This window comes from Camellia sinensis, chromosome 8 (assembly GCF_055761805.1).
Source record: "Camellia sinensis isolate YWXY chromosome 8, ASM5576180v1, whole genome shotgun sequence".
Taxonomy (NCBI): Eukaryota; Viridiplantae; Streptophyta; class Magnoliopsida; order Ericales; family Theaceae; genus Camellia; species Camellia sinensis.
Window position 1 is genome coordinate 41,719,803 of NC_138968.1, and position 16,520 is coordinate 41,736,322.

The following is a 16,520-nucleotide window of genomic DNA, read 5'->3' on the forward strand; positions in this document are numbered from 1 at the left end:
TACTTTTAATCAGTTCAATTATCAGTCATGATCAATTCAGTTTCACGATAAACAGCGTTTATCGGTAACTAATCAGTCATTAATCGGTAAACAGTATGAGGGTTGTTACACTGGGACTATGATTGCCTTGGCCTCAGCTACTTCCGCCTAGGCTAGCACGGAGTTGCACCGAGCTCGTAAGAAGGCTTGTGCAACTGATCCCTCAACCAAGCTCATCACTAAATTGAGCGCCGAGCAGAAGATGCAAGAGGTTACGCCAACACCTACTTGGGAGCCGAAGCTCAAGCACCATGGCAAGGAGATCTCAGCTACTGCATCCGTCATCGAAGACAAAGAGAAACATCTCACTTTCAATCTAACGAAGTTGTTTTTGTTGTCGAGAGACATGGCCGGGCAAGACCATATGTCGAATTCTCGGATGGTTAAGTCCGCGGTGAAGTCCATGACAAGGGTAAAACCTTTAAAATTTTGAAACTCATTAAGTCTATTTGAATCTTGCTCCGACTGACTTTCTTGTGTTTTTCCTCTTGCAAGCTATTCAGAAAACACACCTTGTCATGGACTGCGTTATCAGGCTGTGGTAAAAGATGACCAACGTCTATAATATGGGAAAGCACTCGGAGACCGAGTTAGGGCGTGTGAAGTCCTCTCTGGAGATCGCCAATGCTGATAATGCAAAACTACTAGGCCAGCTCGTAGCGTCGAGCAAGAAAGAGATGTGTTCCGCATCGAGCTGGAAGAGTTGAAGAAAGCAAAAGACAAAGTTGTGGATGAGGTTGAAGACCGCAACATCAAGGAGGTTGAGGAGAGTTACACGAAGCAAGTTAAAACCATCAAGGACAATTTTTTCCAGTCCGGATGGAAGGCAGCTTGTGAGAAGTTCAGCCAAGAACTTGAAACCGAGGTGTTCACCTCTCCTCTCCCCTGTCTTCTTACTGGACTATATGATGTCTTACGCAAATGATGTCTTCAAATCTTTGCAAGATGATGAAGCCGATGAAGAGGTCGAGAATGTGGTTGGGAAAGAGGGGAGCACAATGATGAAGAAAGGACCTCTGTGGTCGATCTGGAGGACACGGTAGCTGGAGCTAGAGATGAATTTGCTGATCTTTCTCCTCTCGTTTGACTTTGTTGCTTCTTTTTCTTTTTCTTTTTCTTTTGCTTTTTTGAACCGTGTAATAGGGCTATCTGCCCCAACTCTTGTACTTGAAATTTTAATTGATGGAAATTTCACAACTTCTTATTACTTGCAATTTTGAATTATGCATTCTTATTCGTAGGCCACGCAATATCATCGCGGCAATGAGCAAAACGTAAGCAAGTTTGACCGAGCAATATTAGCTCGGTAAAGGTTGACAATCCGGCAACCCAACTTGCCGTACAAATTCAACTCAACAGGAAAGTAAGAGTTGAATAGTTCATCAACTCTCCTAGCCGAGCAAATTCAGCTCGGCATAAAGGTAAGAGTTGAACAATTCACCAACTCTCATGGCCGAGCAAATTCTGCTTGGCATGATGGTAGGATTTGAACAATTCATCAACTCTACTGGCTGAGCAAATTCTACTCAACATGAAGGTAGAAGTTGAACAATTCATCAACTCTCCTGATTAAGCAAATTCTTCTCGGCATAAGGTAAGAGTTGAACAATTCATCAACACTCCTAGCCAGGTACAAATCAACTCGGTGGGAAGCTTGAGAGCTGGTTGCCCCTTGTCCATTGCAATTCATTAGAAAATTAAAAGAAAAACAACAATTTTTCAAGTGAACCAAACCTTTGTGTTCATTACATAGATTTTTAACAAGATTGGAAAAGTTACATCACAAAATGGAGAGGGTGTACATTGAAAGTCCGAACTAAAAATAATATAACTTCAAGGGTGAACTGTTTTGTTGTATTTCCTGTACAGTTCTTGTTAGTATGTCACAACATGGATTAATGCCTTCTCTTTGTGTTCTTCTGCAAGGTCCAACTCTAGGGCGATGGCTTCCGCATTTAAGTCCAGCTCGAAATTTTCACTTCGGATGGTGGGCATGCCCATCTCCAGTGGGATGACCGCCTCCTTTCCATATGCCAAGGCAAAAGGTGTCTTCTCTGTTGAGCGTCTTGGCATTGTTCGATAAGCTCAAAGGACATTCGAGAGTTCTTTGGTCAACTTTTCTTTTTCCTTCTATAGCCGTTTCTTCAAACCGTCAAGGATGGTCTCGTTTGAAGCTTCAGCTTGGCTGTTCGATTGAGGATAAGCCAGAGTTGAGTTGTAGATTCTATTTTCAACTCTTCACAAAATCCTCTAAACAACTTTCCATCAAATTGGGTGCCATTGTCTGATATTAATGTTTTGGGGACTCCAAACCATGTTACAACATTCTGCCAGACAAATTTCTTCACATCTTTCTCCTTGATGGTCACCAAGGGCTCAACTTCTACCCACTTTCAACTCTTCACAAAATCCTCTAAACAACTTTCCATCAAATTGGGTGCCTGTAGACACCCCATTTTTGACCGGCCCTAAGACTTGGGCGCTTTCTTTTGATTACCTGATGATGACAATTAGAATGTGTTTCTCACAAAATTCTCAGTAAGAAAGATGGAATTTAAGTTTTAATCCCAACCTTCACCCATTTTTTGGCCAAACTATTTTAGACCTTAAAACCCTCTTTTCAAAATATGTTTTTTTTAAATATTTCTACGATGTCCCGAGGCTCCCATTTCGATTAAAATATTGCACTTTTCAGTAAACCGAGTAAGGACAAAGTGGAAATAAATGGAAAGGAGGTGAAATTTTTGAAAAATATTTAAAAATATCTTCTTTATAGGTTTGGAGTTGAAGGAAATAGGAGGGGATGAAAGAAAGCTGGTTTAGGAAAAGGATGAGTATCAAATCATTAAGAAGGAAATGAGCAGCCTTCACTAAATCAGGCATTTCTCTTTGTACACTTGGAATTTAAATATGAGGCCACCACCATTGGAAAGTAGACTTCTGGGGCTTCAATTTAGACCCAAGAACCACCTTAGACCAAGTCTAAATAAGGGAGATATGCCCATTTGAAGTTAAGCTTAAGAGCAGATTTTGTTGACCCAGCCCGAGACAGCCTTCACTAAATTAGGCATATCTCTTTGTACACTTGGAATTTAAATGTGAGGCCACCACCATTGGAAAGTAGACTTCTGGGGCTTCAATTTGGACCAAAAAACTGCCTAAAACCAAGTCCATATGGGGGAGATATGCCCATTTGAAGTTGGGCTTAAAAGCAGATTTTGTTGATTCGACCCAAAACAACAATAACCCATTTTTCTTGATTTTGGTTCGGTTGGGACAACCCATTTACCCATTTTTTGAGCCATTCAAGTGCATCCACTCATCCTCCATTATACCTAATCATCCTCCATAGTCAAAAAGATATTTTGTTTGCATCCATAAAGGAGTATCCCATGCAACCACCTTGAAAATTTGCCCTCCTATCACATTCTTGTCTCCCACCTTCTTTTTGACCTTTACTCTCCCTCATTGCCTATATAGAATGATCATATTGTAAGAGAGGAGGAGGACCACGAAATTGAAGAGAAAGGAGTGAGAAAAGAGTGAAAAAAGAGAGAGAATTTGAGTTTTTGAGCCAAAAATATTCCTATCTTCCATATACACCCCATACCTTCTATAGCTACTGAAATTCCTCATTTCCATACACCAAAACCACTCCAAAAATTCTGATATAGCCAAAGATCAATCGCCTCGATCATAAGGAAGAATGTTTAGTGATTGAAAGTGAGGAAAACTAGAGAGTTAGCCACTTTCCATACCACAAACTCCATAAACTCCATAATTTTGAATTAAGGATTTGAGAACACACTTCCTACACTTGAGGGTAATCAAGAGGAAGTTTGGAAATCAAGAAGTCCAATCTTTCTTTGGAAGGTGAATTTTTAATCTTTCATTTTCTTATATTTTGTATCTTATATTTATTTTCTTACTTCTTATTTCATTGTGTTTTGTTATAATCCAAGTAGTTGTTTATCTCATATTTATTTTCTTACTTTATATTTCATAGTATGTTGTTATAATCCTAGTGGTTTGTTTAGCTCATAATTATTTATTTATTTTTATTCGCATACTTTAATTTCATATTAGTTTTGTTGTAATCTTGCATGTTTTACCTCACATTTATTTTTTTTCGTGTATTAGTCTCATATTAGTTCTGTTATAATCTTGCATGTTCTATCTTATATTTGTTTTATTGCTTTAGGTTTATATTGTGAGTTTGCACTTTTTTTATTTTATTTTATATTTATTTTCTTTTTTAATCTAACCGGTAGTGGTTAGTTGAGCCACCTACATATTTTTTTTTTGTTTGTTCCTTTTCTTGGTTTTGCAACAAGACAGGTTTTGCTTGGCCTAGTTCGCCGGCCGGCCTATTTGGCCGGTCGGTTAGCTTCTTCCGAACAAGATGGCGTAATCTTCCAATATTGGCCAATTTCCGCCGGCGGTTCTAAAGAACATGAAGCTTTTATTTTATTTATTTATTTTATTTTGAGTGTATTGTGAGGTTTTTATTTTGTTGTAATATTCTCCTCATCCCTCTCTAATTCGGTTTGTAATTATTCTTTAAAATGTTGTAATAATTCCCCGCCCCGCTTCTTTCCATCCCGTTCTTTTACTTGCTTTCTTTATTTGTACATAAACATCATATTTATTTTTCATCATAGTTATGCTTTGCATCCATGTTTCATGCATCTTGATTCGGCTAAGTTTGCATTTGTGGATTTAATCAATTCCTATGTGATTATGTGCGCTACCTCATGTTCTTGAGATGATTCACATATCATATTTTAGAAGCCGAATCTTTAGTTGCATCTCATGAGTGAATTGCATTAGGGTTTTGTATATAAGATCATGCATATTTTACTAACTTTGTTTTGCAGCTTGTTCGTGGGACATCAAACATGTGAGTTTTTATGCTTTAGCATCCCATGTGTGCGTGTTTTTCTTACTATGTCTAGCATTCTACCATGAGGCTAGTTGCTTATGTGATATAACTCTATGAATGCCAGTGGATGGAGGTTGTGTCGCTTAATTTGGAATGATGTTGATTTTTCATGCTTGTAAACTCAATTTATTTGGGTTGTACATCGTCAAAACTCTTTCAAAATGCATGATATCAAATTGTTCCAAAATGAATGGCATAGTCTATACTTGTATGCTTCACATAGTAAATTTTAGGATTTATTAACTAATCAGAACATGAACATATAAATAAAATAAATTTCATATCATGGTTAGTAAAGGCCGATCTTTGATCGGGTGGGCGGGGGTGCTCATTATTGACCTTCCCCTCTCATACCTAAGGTTCCGAGCCAAGTATCCTTGGTTACGACGAACAGTAGCTTTGTCACGAGTCATGGGTTTCCTAATTTTCCCAAAATAAATATTAGGTGGCGACTCTGAGATCTGATGACGCAGTCCATTTTTGACAAAATTGTAATAAAATGGATTTTCAATAAAAGTTGCCAAAACTGGACTCTCATCTATGTTTCACATTGCACTCGTGAGAATAGATCGAAGAGATCTCGGGGGTCCGAACTGTTTAACGCGCGCGGGTACCCCCCGGGCATGTTACAGTTTCTGGCGACTCTGCTGGGGATTTTATGAAACCTTGACTCGAACTCCATGATATGACATTTATTTTCAATTATATGTTCATTGCATTGCATTCATTGGTGCACTTCAAGTCCTTGTGTTGCCCAGATACTGGTGGGAGCACAGGTAAGCTTTTTGTGACACTACACCTATTTTACGATACTTTAGAGGCCTTGTGTTGTAACCTTTTGAGATTTGTCAAAAGGGTAGCTTTGCTATGTAGCCCTGCTATCTAGCTTTGCTATCTAAGGTTCTCAGACTCTGAAGAGAGGCTATTTGACTCTTCTGATTTCCTGGGATCTTTATTGGTTATGACCCAAAGGACTCTTTGGTAACGTCACCTTTGGCTTCAACCCGTAAAGTAGAGCCAACCTTGTACATATAGTGAGCTATAGTACCTTTCAAATTAGGACAGGATGCTTTCCCATTTCTAGGATGTATAATACCGCTTGTGTAAATAGTGAAACCCTAGATCATTCCAAGCTAGGACAGGATAACCCTACCCTCTTTAGGGGTGTTTGTTCTCTTTCCTGCTTTATGTGTAATGTATTGGATCTATACAGGGGTTCTCAAATTCGAATGAGTGGCTCAGGCTATTCAGTTTAGCACCATTACTTCAAAAACAAAAAAAATAACAAAAACATAAAATCAAAAAAAAAAAAAAAAAAAAAAAAAAAATTGTTAAAAAAAAAAAAAATCCCGATATCCCACAAAGTCGACCATCTCTGTGATTGGGGAGTGACCACCTGTTGATTGCATGAACTTTATTTTGAATGTTGTGGCTGGCCCACACTTTGACTAGCAATTTATTTTGAATGTTGTGGCTGGTCCACACTTTGACTAGCAAAATTGAGAATGGTTTTATTCTGAGTTCTGAATTGAGTATTGAGTGTAAGTTTGACTCCACCAAGTTTGTAGAGTTAGAGTCAGGCTCGAGTCAGCCTAATAAGTCAGAGTCTGTTGATTTCGATAGTGCTAACCTAGACATTTCTGTTCTGTCTAGGTTCTCTTTGTCATTTTCTTTTGAGTATGTTGTCAAAAGTCTGTTGTCATTGCTGAGTCATAGTCTCTTTTCAATAAACAGAAAAACAAAAAAATAAAATGCCATAGAGTCTGCCTACTTCTCTGTGCCTTAATTCATTGCATTGACCAAAGTTTTTCAAAATATTTTCCAAAACTTTGATGAAAACAAAGAGGAAGAATTTCCTCGGGATTTGCAAATTTTGATCAACTGAGAAGAAGAGAGGTGTGCTAAGCCTTTGATGAATAAAATCATTTTTGTTAATGTGGGTATTGAGAATGATCCTAGCTTGGTCCAAATTGGTTCTATCTTATCTTCGTAAGAGTACGGGTGATTAGTCACTTTGTTAAAAAATTTCAAAAACTGTTTTTGTGTGGTCCTACGAAGACATGCTTGGAATTGATTATACAGCATAAGATCCCTCTTGACTCATGGTCCGACCTCCTTAGCTCCTTAGCTTTCAAACCTTGCTTCGAAGTATTCAATGATCATTCAAAGTGTAAGGCTTGCATAGCCGAATTGGAAATAGCCCTTGAACTAGGGGCCATGATGTGATTCAAATGGGGGCAGCCCTTCAACTAGGGGCAATAAGGTCGAATATGATTTAGATTGGAAATAGCCCTTCAACTAGGGGCAATGATGTGATCCAGATTGGAAACAGACCTTCAACTCAGGGTAGAGAATGTGATATCGATTTGAAACAGCCCTTGAACTAGGGGCAAAAGTATGAGGCTTGCATAGCTGAAATGGAGGTAGCCCTTGAACTAGGGGCAATAAGGTACCACCCTTAAGAGGCTCGCTGGGCCGAAAACCCGAAAGGGCGACCTAGGCAAAAGTTAGAGCACAAAAAAAAAAAAATAATAATAATAAATAAAAAAAAAGAAGGAAAAATAAAAAGAAAAATGAAAAGCTCGCAAGGTTGAAAACCCGAAAGGGCGGCTTTGGCAAAAGTTAGAGCGTAAAATGAGAATGTCAATACCCGAGTGAACCTTAGCCAAAACTATGTAGGGCTTGTGATTCAGATTGGAAACAGCCCTTGAACCAGGGGCAAGAAGGTCGGATGTGATTTAAGATTTGAAGCAGTCCTGGAACTAGGGGCAAAAGGTTGGATGTGATCAAAGAGTTAAAACTGAATCGTTTCCCAATGAAGATCACCCATAAAGGCAAAACCCAGAATTTGAGAGAATGAATTTTATTATTGAAGGACAGTCGAGTTCCTATCCATTACACTAGGGGCAAATTCAGACCCAATTAGCCTAGTCCCTACATCATCATATCTACTGGTCAAGTGTAGCAGTCATTGGCCTAGAGATTTCACACCCAATCAACATGGACAAGCTAAAATAAAAGTACCATCCTTGAGAGGCTCGTTGGGTTGAAAACCTGGAAGGGCGACCCAAGCAGAATTTAGAGCAGAAAAAAAAAAATCAAAAAAACAAAAAATAATGAAAAACAAAAAAAAAAAAGAAATGAACAAAATGAAAAAAAATAGAAAAATGAAAAAATGAAAAGCTCGCAAGGTTGAAAACCCGAAAAGGGCGGCTTTGGCAAAAGTTAGAGCACAAAAGGAGAGTGTCAATACCAGAGTGACCCCCAACCCGAACTACGATGGCCTGATTCCTATCTTGAGGATACGTAGGTAGCTTCATCTTGAAGTTCGGCCCCAATAATTTTTGTTAATTCATTCATTTCGTCCATGTTTGATTGGTGTATCTTTAGTCGACTTGGTTGTCCTATTCGTGTTTGATTGGTGTATCTTCGTTCTGCTCAGTTCAGTTGGTTCAATTCAACTTGGTTCAGTTCGGTTCAGTTTGGCGGTCCGGTTCGGTCTAGTTCTGTTCAGTTTCATTCGATTCGGATCGGCTCGGCTCGGTTATCATCGTTGCTACAAAACCAATTCGGGGTTATTTGGCTTGGGGCTATGCACCTCAATGATTGATTCCATGTTAGTTGAGTAGTGGTCATTTGCAAAAATAGGTTTTGATTAATTTGAATGAAGCTGACTATTTTTTTCTCAAAAATTGTTCCATTTTTGCAAAACTTGGACCATTCTTTGGATTTGAAAAGGGAAAATTTTCAGTGCTCACAGTTTAGCTTACATGATTTGAAACAGAAAATGGAATAAGTATGCTAATCTAACTCTCATGTTGATCAAAACATGTTTACAAAAAATCAAGTGACAAAAAAAAGGGGTCAAGGCAATGAACTAGGGGCATAGTCGAGTCGGAGATTCTGTCTTCTCCACCACTCGAGTCAACTATTCAGTATATATAAGTGTGTATTCATCCAATCAGGGTATTCATACCAGTCAGTGTATATAAGGGTGTTCCTTTCATACCAGTCGGTGTATTCATACCAGTCAGTGTATATAAGTGTGTTTGGATTTTTTTTTGCTTCGTTTTTCTTTCATTAAGTCATTCTTTGATTCAGGTCAGTATAGAATCAATGTTCAATTCAGAGTTCAAAATTCAATCACTCTCAAATTCAATCAAACAAAAATATTTTCAAGTTCAAAGTGATATGCCAGTTACGCCATCGATGTGCAAAAATTAAACTGATTTTTGCAGTCAGGGGAGGACATCCCCGATCACAGAGACACAAAACAAAACAAAAAACAAAAACAAAAACAAAACACAAAAAAAAAAAAAAAAAAACAACAACAACAACAACAACAAAAAAAAAAGAGAGAGTAGCATTTTCTCAGTTTTTCGGCAGTAACCCGGCGGCGAAGATTGCAACCGGCTTCATTTGCACACAACTTCGTTGCCTGACTTTACCGTCAGCTGCCTCGCTTCATCTTTACTCCTTCGAAGCTTTTGAAGACTCTGCCTCGACCTTGGCAGAGTTTCCAAAGGAGATTATTCCCCGCCGGCCATCAAATTGGTTGTGCGAAGAAACTCCGAATCGAGTCACGGAGGTCGTCAATCGTTTCAATTCTTTGTTCTGCTTTTTCAGCACACCAATTTCTACCCGAGCGTCTTTGTACATACGTTGGAGGAGGGAGAGTTGTGCATTTAACCGATGTACCTCACACATCCTGTTCTGCAGTCGACGGGACAAGTTGGAGACCGCTGTCACGGTCTCCACACATGACCTCAGCGTATACGAGTTTGCTTCGATGTCAGACTGTGCCGCCATGATTTGTTCAACTGACATCGCTGGAAAGTTAAAAACAGGGGAAGGAGGAGGAGCTCGTGGTTGAGGTTCAGGAGAGTCAGACTCGGTCATCTCTATCGTGGACTCGTTCAGGTCTGGAAAAAGAGTGAGAGAACCGTGTGAAGAAGCCATGGCAAAGGAGAGTAATGCAAAAGAAAGAGGTTGCAGAGTGGTGGCAGAGAAAGTTTGCAGGCTTTTGCTCTACCTCTCTCTTTCGCAGGCCTCAACTTAAGAAGAGGATGAAGCCAAAGAAGAAAACAAAGAGGGCGGAAGGCTCGAGACGATCATTGACAATCGGGGCAAGATGGGATAGCCTGTCGATCAGGCGCCGCGATTGTTGAAATCATGTGCCAGATACAACGCTCGAAGAAGATGACGGAAGAGAGAGTGAGACAAAAACAGAGAGAGAGGCGGGAGAATTGTATATTTATACATATATGTGTATATATTGTATATCTATGTATTATATATATTTGTTTGAACGTTTTGGTCACAAAAGTGGCTTAGGTTTAGTGGTTTGGCTCAGTGGTAGAAGGCTGGAAGGCTGAGCCCAAGGTCAGGGGTTCGAACCCCACAAACAAATGTTTCTTTTGTTTTGTTTTGGTCTTATGTATATATATGTCTCGTATACCTATATATATATATATTTGTTTGAATATTTTGTCACAAGAGTGGCATGGCTCAGTGGTCGAGGACTCGAAGGCCAAACTTGAGATCAGAGGGTCGAACCCCTGTGTCTATGCATTTTGCATTTTTCCTTTCTTTTTTTGCGTGTTTTGCGTACGTGCATTGACGTCAGCAAACGGAATATGCCTTCTCAGTAACGGTATCTTTCCGTTGATGGCTGCAAACAAAATATTCCCCGAACCTATGTATGTATACCGTACATGCATGTCTGTATATTGCCGTATTTGTATGTATTTTGTCTGTACATAGTACATGTATACGGTATTTGGTTCGAGCATACAATTCATTCTTTCATTCTGTGCATCTATCGCACAATAATCTCATTTCGAGCATCTATCACACAATTCCAATTCAATCGCGCTATCTTGCGCATCGCACTGTCTTGTGCACCAATTTTAATCACATTATCTTGGGCATCGCACTGTCTTGTGCATCAAATTCAATCGCCCTGTCTTGCGCATCGCACTATCTTGTGCATCCCTACATCGCACTATCTTGTGCACCCCCCACTCGCATTGTCTTGTGCACCCGTATTGTGCTATCTTGCGCATTCACCCATATCGCACTGTCTTGTGCGCCCGCATTGTGCTTCATTACGCTATTCTGCGCATTCACTCAAATCGGTTAAAAACAGTCAGGTGAGCCTGTCTGTTAACACCACCCCGGTTAGAATACAGTCAGGTGAGTCTGTCTGTTAACACCACCCCGGTTAGAATACAGTCAGGTGAGTCTGTCTGTTTACACCACCCCGGTTAAAATACAGTCAGGTGAGTCTGTCTGTTTACATCACCCCGGTTAGAATATAGTCAGGTGAGCCTGTTTGTTTACACCACCCAAATCGGTTAAAAACAGCAGATGAGCCTGTCTGTTTACACCACCTCTCCTCCTCTCGTGTGAGACGCGTTAGGATTGCTAATCGGTTAAAAACAGCAGGTGTGCCTGGTGTTTACACCATCTTTCCTCCTTACATTCTGTACATCTAACGCATAATAAAGCATCTATCGCACAATTTCGATTCCATTGCACTGTCTTGTGCAATTTCAATTTAATCGCGCTATCTTGCGCATCACACCATCTTGTGCACTCCCTAGGTCTAGGAGACTTTAAATCCTCTGAAGGTGCAATTCCTTTGGTGTTTGTCGTGCCCGAACGACTTCAATGGTCTAAGAATGGTCTAGGAGACCTTAAATCCTCTAAAGGTGCAATTCCTTTGGTGTTTGTCGTGCCCGAACGACTTCAATGGTCTAAGAATGGTCTAGGAGACCTTAAATCCTCTAAAGGTGCAATTCCTTTGGTGTTTGTCGTGCCCGAACGACTTCAGATGGTCTGGTATAGCCACCTGCCTGTGATTGCAATGAGTTCCTAGGAGACCAACTGCGACGGTGGAAACTAAAGTTCGAATGGCGATGCCTAGAACGCAAAAGGTTTGGAATTTCCGAGACTAAAGTCTGGTTTAAATACCCAGGGGTGTATCCCCGGCTTGAAATCTGTATGGCAGCCCCATAGGTTGAGGTAGCGTGTATGCGCCTCAATTCTGGATACTGAACCAACCTAGTCTGTCACCCCGTTGGAGAATAGGGAAAGTTGTGAATATGATCAGGAAGAAAAGCAGCATCGGTGGCCTCTACATATAGAGGTTACCCCTTGTCATTCTACTATACCTTCTTTCACTTGCGTGAGACGCGTTTGGATTTCGAATCCACCTTTACTCCTTTCACGTGAAACGTGTTAGGATGTGACATTTTCTCTGGTTAAAACCTTCCCCCTCTCCGTATAAAATACGGTTAGGTACGCCTGTTGGTTACACCATTGTCATTTTCTACTTGGTTAAAACCTTCCCTCTCCTCGTAGAAAATACGTTGAGATACGCCTGTTGGTTACACCATTGTCATTTTCTACTTGGTTAAAACCTTCCCCCTCTCCGTATAAAATACGGTTAGGTACGCCTGTTGGTTACACCATTGTCATTTTCTTTGGTTAAAACCTTCCCTCTCTTCGTATAAAATACGTTGAGATACGCCTGTTGGTTACACCATTGTCATTTTCTACTTGGTTAAAACCTTCCCCCTCTCCGTATAAAATACGGTTAGGTACGCCTGTTGGTTACACCATTGTCATTTTCTCTGGTTAAAACCTTCCCTCTCTCCGTATAAAATACGTTGAGATACGCCTGTTGGTTACACCATTGTCATTTTCTACTTGGTTAAAACCTTCCCCCTCTCCGTATAAAATACGGTTAGGTATGCCTGTTGGTTACACCATTGTCATTTTCTCTGGTTAAAACCTTCCCTCTCTCCGTATAAAATACGTTGAGATACGCCTGTTGGTTACACCATTGTCATTTTCTCTGGTTAAAACCTTCCCTCTCTCCGTATAAAATACGCTGAGATATGCCTGTTGGTTACACCATTGTCATTTTCTACTTGGTTAAAACCTTCCCCCTCTCCGTATAAAATACGGTTAGGTATGCCTGTTGGTTACACCATTGTCATTTTCTCTGGTTAAAACCTTCCCTCTCTCCGTATAAAATACGCTGAGATATGCCTGTTGGTTACACCATTGTCATTTTCTACTTGGTTAAAACCTTCCCCCTCTCCGTATAAAATACGGTTAGGTATGCCTGTTGGTTACACCATTGTTGTTCTTCCTGGTTAAAACCTTCCCTCTCTCCGTATAAAATACGTTGAGATACGCCTGTTGGTTACACCATTGTTGTTCTTCCTGGTTAAAACCTTCCCTCTCTCCGTATAAAATACGTTGAGATACGCCTGTTGGTTACACCATTGTCATTTTCTCTGGTTAAAACCTTCCCTCTCTCCGTATAAAATACGTTGAGATACGCCTGTTGGTTACACCATTGTTGTTCTCCTTGGTTAAAACCTTCCCTCTCTCCGTATAAAATACGCCGAGATATGCCTGTTGGTTACACCATTGTCATTTTCTCTGGTTAAAACCTTCCCCCTTTCTGTATTAAATACGGTTAGGTATGCCTGTTGGTTACACCATTGTTTTTCTCTGGTTAAAACCTTCCCTTTCTCCGTGACACATTTGCATGTGATCTTGTGGCACATTTGATGCAATGCATCCCCTGTTATATTTCATATCATTTGCACGAAGCTTGCCTCTTCATTATTGTCATCTTCATATCTTTATCATCACTACAGGGCATGGTATTGCATTGCATAATCATTAATTTTCAAACAACTGGCTTCGTGAAGCGTGTAAGTCCAACCTTCAAACTGCATTTTGAGCATGTCACTTGCATTCTGCCCCTGAACTACGCTGGTTTGATTCCTTGCAAAAGGATACGTAGGCAACCTTCGGGTTCAACCACTTGCATTGCATCTTGTTTGCTTGCCCAAGTCTTACGGCCTTGTCAAAAGGGTCGTCTTTGGGCTTCGACATTCACTCACGTCATGAAATGACTTTGAGCTCTGTCAAAGAGGGGCAACTGTAGACACCCCATTTTTGACCGGCCCTAAGACTTGGGCGCTTTCTTTTGATTACCTGATGATGACAATTAGAATGTGTTTCTCACAAAATTCTCAGTAAGAAAGATGGAATTTAAGTTTTAATCCCAACCTTCACCCATTTTTTGGCCAAACTATTTTAGACCTTAAAACCCTCTTTTCAAAATATGTTTTTTTTAAATATTTCTACGATGTCCCGAGGCTCCCATTTCGATTAAAATATTGCACTTTTCAGTAAACCGAGTAAGGACAAAGTGGAAATAAATGGAAAGGAGGTGAAATTTTTGAAAAATATTTAAAAATATCTTCTTTATAGGTTTGGAGTTGAAGGAAATAGGAGGGGATGAAAGAAAGCTGGTTTAGGAAAAGGATGAGTATCAAATCATTAAGAAGGAAATGAGCAGCCTTCACTAAATCAGGCATTTCTCTTTGTACACTTGGAATTTAAATATGAGGCCACCACCATTGGAAAGTAGACTTCTGGGGCTTCAATTTAGACCCAAGAACCACCTTAGACCAAGTCTAAATAAGGGAGATATGCCCATTTGAAGTTAAGCTTAAGAGCAGATTTTGTTGACCCAGCCCGAGACAGCCTTCACTAAATTAGGCATATCTCTTTGTACACTTGGAATTTAAATGTGAGGCCACCACCATTGGAAAGTAGACTTCTGGGGCTTCAATTTGGACCAAAAAACTGCCTAAAACCAAGTCCATATGGGGGAGATATGCCCATTTGAAGTTGGGCTTAAAAGCAGATTTTGTTGATTCGACCCAAAACAACAATAACCCATTTTTCTTGATTTTGGTTCGGTTGGGACAACCCATTTACCCATTTTTTGAGCCATTCAAGTGCATCCACTCATCCTCCATTATACCTAATCATCCTCCATAGTCAAAAAGATATTTTGTTTGCATCCATAAAGGAGTATCCCATGCAACCACCTTGAAATTTGCCCTCCTATCACATTCTTGTCTCCCACCTTCTTTTTGACCTTTACTCTCCCTCATTGCCTATATAGAATGATCATATTGTAAGAGAGGAGGAGGACCACGAAATTGAAGAGAAAGGAGTGAGAAAAGAGTGAAAAAAGAGAGAGAATTTGAGTTTTTGAGCCAAAAATATTCCTATCTTCCATATACACCCCATACCTTCTATAGCTACTGAAATTCCTCATTTCCATACACCAAAACCACTCCAAAAATTCTGATATAGCCAAAGATCAATCGCCTCGATCATAAGGAAGAATGTTTAGTGATTGAAAGTGAGGAAAACTAGAGAGTTAGCCACTTTCCATACCACAAACTCCATAAACTCCATAATTTTGAATTAAGGATTTGAGAACACACTTCCTACACTTGAGGGTAATCAAGAGGAAGTTTGGAAATCAAGAAGTCCAATCTTTCTTTGGAAGGTGAATTTTTAATCTTTCATTTTCTTATATTTTGTATCTTATATTTATTTTCTTACTTCTTATTTCATTGTGTTTTGTTATAATCCAAGTAGTTGTTTATCTCATATTTATTTTCTTACTTTATATTTCATAGTATGTTGTTATAATCCTAGTGGTTTGTTTAGCTCATAATTATTTATTTATTTTTATTCGCATACTTTAATTTCATATTAGTTTTGTTGTAATCTTGCATGTTTTACCTCACATTTATTTTTTTTCGTGTATTAGTCTCATATTAGTTCTGTTATAATCTTGCATGTTCTATCTTATATTTGTTTTATTGCTTTAGGTTTATATTGTGAGTTTGCACTTTTTTTATTTTATTTTATATTTATTTTCTTTTTTAATCTAACCGGTAGTGGTTAGTTGAGCCACCTACATATTTTTTTTTTGTTTGTTCCTTTTCTTGGTTTTGCAACAAGACAGGTTTTGCTTGGCCTAGTTCGCCGGCCGGCCTATTTGGCCGGTCGGTTAGCTTCTTCCGAACAAGATGGCGTAATCTTCCAATATTGGCCAATTTCCGCCGGCGGTTCTAAAGAACATGAAGCTTTTATTTTATTTATTTATTTTATTTTGAGTGTATTGTGAGGTTTTTATTTTGTTGTAATATTCTCCTCATCCCTCTCTAATTCGGTTTGTAATTATTCTTTAAAATGTTGTAATAATTCCCCGCCCCGCTTCTTTCCATCCCGTTCTTTTACTTGCTTTCTTTATTTGTACATAAACATCATATTTATTTTTCATCATAGTTATGCTTTGCATCCATGTTTCATGCATCTTGATTCGGCTAAGTTTGCATTTGTGGATTTAATCAATTCCTATGTGATTATGTGCGCTACCTCATGTTCTTGAGATGATTCACATATCATATTTTAGAAGCCGAATCTTTAGTTGCATCTCATGAGTGAATTGCATTAGGGTTTTGTATATAAGATCATGCATATTTTACTAACTTTGTTTTGCAGCTTGTTCGTGGGACATCAAACATGTGAGTTTTTATGCTTTAGCATCCCATGTGTGCGTGTTTTTCTTACTATGTCTAGCATTCTACCATGAGGCTAGTTGCTTATGTGATATAACTCTATGAATGCCAGTGGATGGAGG

The 16,520-nt window shown here is 39.3% G+C and overlaps 2 long non-coding RNA genes across 2 annotated transcripts; both read left to right on the forward strand.

Annotated features, from left to right (window-relative positions):
* The first annotated feature begins 3,544 nt into the window (after positions 1-3,544).
* Positions 3,545-4,636, forward strand: LOC145796907 (uncharacterized). Its single transcript, XR_014337611.1, has 2 exons — positions 3,545-3,912; positions 4,378-4,636. It is a non-coding gene; the product is annotated as an uncharacterized LOC145796907 (long non-coding RNA).
* A 10,373-nt stretch (positions 4,637-15,009) lies between these two features.
* LOC145796908 (uncharacterized) lies at positions 15,010-16,101 on the forward strand. Its single transcript, XR_014337612.1, has 2 exons — positions 15,010-15,377; positions 15,843-16,101. It is a non-coding gene; the product is annotated as an uncharacterized LOC145796908 (long non-coding RNA).
* Positions 16,102-16,520: the final 419 nt, after the last annotated feature.